The sequence below is a fragment of the Saimiri boliviensis genome, chromosome 16 (assembly GCF_048565385.1).
Source record: "Saimiri boliviensis isolate mSaiBol1 chromosome 16, mSaiBol1.pri, whole genome shotgun sequence".
In the NCBI taxonomy this organism is placed as follows: domain Eukaryota; kingdom Metazoa; phylum Chordata; class Mammalia; order Primates; family Cebidae; genus Saimiri; species Saimiri boliviensis.
In genome coordinates, this window is record NC_133464.1 from 31,048,508 (window position 1) to 31,053,973 (window position 5,466).

Below are 5,466 nucleotides of genomic sequence, written 5' to 3' on the forward strand. Positions count from 1 at the left end.
ATGGAAATGAAACTTGGAGGAAATTGGCCTGTATTCTAAACCTGATTAGGCTCGTTACTAGCTCTGTGACTTTGGGCAGGTTACTCCACTATTCTGAAATTCAAATTTGTGATTTATAGATTTTAATAATAATTCTTACTGTACTGTTAGTTCTAATTAAAGGCATACTGCTGCAGAAAAAAAGACCTTAGCATAGTGCCTTGGTTATACAGAATCCAGTAAACCAAGAACGGTGAAGAAGCCAGGAAACTGAAAATGCAAATGTATGGTGAGTCTGTGATTAAGAGGACAGCTAAAGTAATCAGCAAGTTCAAAAAATGCTCGACTGATCTTTCTGCAAGATATCAAAGAGCAGTAAGAGCTTCCCTCTTTCCCCAGCTAAAAAGTTTCTTTTAGAAAATACAAAGAACTGCAGTGGAATACTAACATGGCCCTTTCAATTAATGCCCTGTGTTTCACAGTCATGATTTCCTTTTGCAAGGAGTATAAAATAACCTATGGCCCCTGAGGCCATTTATCTGGCCCCCCACCGCACTTCAGGAAGGGGCACCTCTTTCACTGGTGGTCAGTGAGAGGAGCACAGTATGTGGCAGCCCTCCAATGGTCTGAGGGACAGTGAACTGGTGCCCTGTGTAAAAAGTTTGGGTATGCCTACCTTAGATATTAGATAAGCATCTCCCATACAAATTGTTGTGTGACATAGAGACAAATTAATGACAATTTTGAGGAAAACACAGTACAAGAAAAACATAGAAGACAAACTTTGTGCCAAAAGTATAAGGCAGTCAACAACACCATGTAAAAGTTCTATGAGAGTTTAATTTAATCAAAGAGAAAAGATAATACAGAAAAAATGCTTTTAAAAGAGTTCATCAAGGTATCATGTAGTCATACAGGAGAATCTACAATATCGCTGAAGTATATATACAAAGACTAAAGTTACGGAAAATGTAAGGATGATATACGATATTGAGAAAAGTGTATTTAGTCTAAGGCTATTATATTAAAGAGTGGACTTGGAGTACAATTTGTCAGAGCTGCAATGATGTGAAGGTAGAAATGTATTAAAGGAATGCAGAGTTAGAAAAATTCAGCACCAGGAGGGTTTCTTTGCAGTTTTGACTCTGCAACACATGTATTTGACCTTGAAAAAAATCAGTTAGCTACTTTAAGTCTCTCTACCTATGAAATCAAAGGTTCAAGTATTTACTCCTTATTCCAACCTTAAACTAATACATTCTTTCAAGTATTTATGAACTCAATAATTCGTTCTATGATCTTAAATTCTAACAGCAAAACAGAGCAATAAACAGTAGACAAATTCAGGAACAACATAAATATAAATTGTGGTAAACTTTATGAAGAGAATGAATGGGGGTGATGTGACATCTACTACTTGTGAGGAGCTGGGGAGACTGAATTGCATTTGCTATGATGGTTAGAGATGGCTTCTAGAGAAAACTATTTCAGGTGAGAAATGATGGATAGGATGGAGGCAGAAATGTAAAGCCTAAAGAAGGACTCTTTTAAGAAGCCAAAAGCTTAATAGCAAATGTGTTGAGGCTGGAAATAACCTCCCGTGTTTGAACAGCATGAAAAGGATGGCAGAGGCATACTAACTAAGCAGAAAGAAGAAATTTTTTAAAGTAAACAGACTTTGTGGTTTACATTTTTTTTTATCCAGGTGCAAAGTGAAATTGCTGGGGGATTAACACACAGGAGTGACATGACTGGATTTATATTTTAAAATTATTCTCTAGCTGCAGTATGGACATGAGGTATAAGATAGGCAAAAACGAATGGAGACAGGTCAGAAAAGCATTGTTATGTGAAGAATGATGGTGGTCTGGACAAGGATAGTAGCGAAACGTTGGATGGATTTGAGACAAATTAGTTCCTTAAGTCTTACAATAGTTTGATTGATATCTGTACTGTACCAGAGCCCTTCAAAGGCCTACTGAATAAAACAATGAATGCTTTGGAACATGGAGATGTGCCACACAGACTCTCTTGCTCACCTTAAAGGAAAACTCTTGCACTAGTACTGAGTATTTTAAAAAATACTTTGACCATCAATTTACTTAAAGCCATGCCCACTGTGACTTTAAGGGAATTGATGGTCAAAATTAGCCCTCAACTTGATCTGCTTTATAGGTTATTGCAGCTCCTGTGGGCATGCACTGTGTTCATGACTTTAAGGAAATTGATGGTCAAAGTTAGCCCTCAGCTTTATTCTTCATAGGGTATTGCAGCTGCAAGGGACTAACTCCTGCAAAGCTACTCTCTTCCAGGGATGGCCTACATTTGATAACTGATTGACTCAGAGGTATGAAAGCTTGACCATTTCACCCCGACACCTGAGAACGTTGATGTGCTATTTCAGCTCCAAAGCTCTCCATGGGTTTGGCAGAGACTGCCAGGTCTGCACTATTGAGGTGAACTTCTCTCTTTTGTTATTTCTACGATTGTTGCTCCTCCACAGATGTTGATTCCAATGGCATTTCCAAATCAGCATCTTGGACGCTAAATCTTGTCTCATGGTCTGTTCCTGAGTACTCAAACTGTGACAAATAGTATGAGTTCAGAGATAATTTTAAAAAAGAGACGATAAGGAGGATTTTTAATAGATGTTTTTACTTACCCTATTTGTGGGTGGTTGTGCTATTTACTGAAATGAAGAAGGTATGGGGAAACCGATTTGGTAGGTAACAACTCAAACACTCTGTTTTGCACATGAGTGATCAAAATCTTTTTAAAAATTTTTTCTTGTCTCCAATGACCCAATGGTCATTTACAAATACATTGTTTAATACTTAAATATTTAGATATTTCCCAACTATCTTTCCATTATTGATTTCTAATTTAATTTCATTCTGACCTCAAAATCATCTTTGCATTACTTCAATTATGTGTATACACCCTTTGATATTGCCTCACAGCCCACGGATATCTTTTTTTCTTTTTCACTCATTCTTTATTCTTTTTACAGTCAACTTTGTGAGTCTCTATTGACATGTATTCAAGTTCTGTGATACTTTCCTTGGTTCTGTTGGCTCTGCTATTTCATCTGTTGAAGACATCCTTGATTTCTGTTAGTTTAAAATATTTCTAACCTTTTCTTTTTTTATAGTTTCCAATTTCCATTATTCATTTATTGTATGTTGTATACTTTTTTCCATTCCAGCCAATAACATTTTAATCACAGTAATTTTAAGTTTTCTGTTGAATAATTCCAACATCAGTATCATGTCTGAGCCTTGTTCTGATGATTGCTTTGTCTCTTCAGACAATGTTTTTTTCTTGCTTGTTGTAATGTCTTACAGTGAAGAGAAGTAAAAGAGTTGCAAGTAGCAAGATGAGTGTGATATTTTCATGTGTCTGCTTCACTATGCTATAGTCTATATTATGCAATCAAATGCTCTTGTTCAATCCATGTTGTTGCAAATAACAAGATCTCATTCTTTTATGGCTTAATCATATTCCATTGTGAATGCCTGTGTCAACATATTTCATGTATCCTGTGAATAGATACACCTGCCATGTTACCCATAAAAATTAAAAATAAAAAAAGACTAATCTAGATACTGCTTTTGAGGTATTTTGTAGACGTTGTTAACAGCTACAATCAGTTGAGTTCCAGCAAAAGAGATTCTATAACATTATTTGGGTAGACTCTATTTGATCAGTTAAAAGGCCTTAATAAAGAAGTAAAGTTTCTCTGAGGCAGAAATGGTGGATTGCCACTGCCTGTGCTTGTGGGTTGCCGTTTAGCCTCCCCACTCTAAAGGCTTCAGCTGGCCCATCCTGAAGCCCTGCCTTGCAGATTTCTAGCCAGCCCTGATGAAAATCCCATAAAACAATTCCTTGCAATAAATCCTTCTCTCTTTTTCTCTCTGTCTGTCTGTCTCTCTCTCTGCACACACGCATGCATATGTATGCTATGGTTTCTATTTCTCCATGGGACCCTACCTGATACAGATTTTGATACTGAGAATTGTTCCAGAGGACTAGAATCTTACACGTGATTTTTCTGAATTGGTTCCCTGTTTTCTGGACTTGTTCTCTATTGTGAGTAGACTTAAAGCATTAATGACTTCATTTCCAGGGACAATCCATGGCATAATGTGTCAAAAGAGACAGGCAAAATTTCACCACCGTTGGATATTCCTAACCAAATATCCATAAAAGGAAAAGTTTTGAGTGACGTGTATTTGTAGTTCAGAAAATTTGAGTGGCATATATTTGTACCTTGGAACATTTTAGTCAAACTAAGGTATATAATAAGATTGATTGGGTGCTCATAAATGCACTGGAGAAAGTGGAGGAATAATTGGATGAGCTTAGTGTCAAGCTCCACATAAATTACATAAAAGTTTCTAGGTCTGCCCTGAAACAAACGTTTCTTTCCTACAGCCACAGGATTGAAATCTCTGAAAACCATAACTAGAGTCTCATCTTGCAAGAGGCAGGATTAGAATACAAGTTAACTTCCCAACCTATGGGTTGACTACTGTTTGAATGAGGGCATTGATTAGAAAGGAATGTAATCCTGAAAATTAGAATGAGGACATGGGGGAAGATGTTAAGCAAGCTGGGAACATAGAAAACCCAAAATTTTATGGAGTCTTTGCTAGTATAAGCAGCTTCTCTCCTCCTATGTGAGGAGGTTACCCTGCCATTTCCTGCAGAAACTATAATGGCCTCTATGATATAGTTTTCTTGAAAGACATTGCTGATTATTCTCAGGATATAATTTTACCACCCTTCTTTGCTTCTAGATCTATAAATAGATTCAAGTCCCATATGCCTCAGAAGGTGAGATACAAGTATTACTCACAAGAAAAGCAAATCACCACACACAGAAGAATGCGTACTTTTTCTGTCTATTGCAATAGAAGAAAACGTGTAAAATTGGTATTAAATATATGAGATAATGAGGGAAGAAACATAAAGTTGTATCAAACTTGATATACTGATATGGACCAACTAAGGTAAGATTCTGGATTCAATATTTTAGCCTGAGGAGTTAGAATGGGTCCTAATAGTTTGGTTGGTTAGCTAAAATATGAGCCAAAAAATGGTGTACACTAAAGTTACAATATCAGATCTGCCTTTGTATACTGTAGAGGAAGTTATTTAAAGTTTTAAGGATATTAAAACGTTAGACTAGATTTATCATGTAAGACTTGCTCACCTGCTCTGGGACAGTTCAGAGGATATACCTTTTACCACTCCTGCGGGAAATAAATCTGTGAAGGGAGCCCTGGATTTCTTCAAGAGCCTTATGGTCATTCTTCTCTGTGGGTTATAAATTACAGTGGGGATGACTGCCACCGAGCTGAGACTGCTAAAGGCAACATGGGTATTGGATACTGAGGTAGCAGGTGTCAAGTGATGGCAATTAATCATCAAAGACAAGAAGGGTATGGTTCCTAATGGACAGAGGACTCCAAACAGTAATCAAAA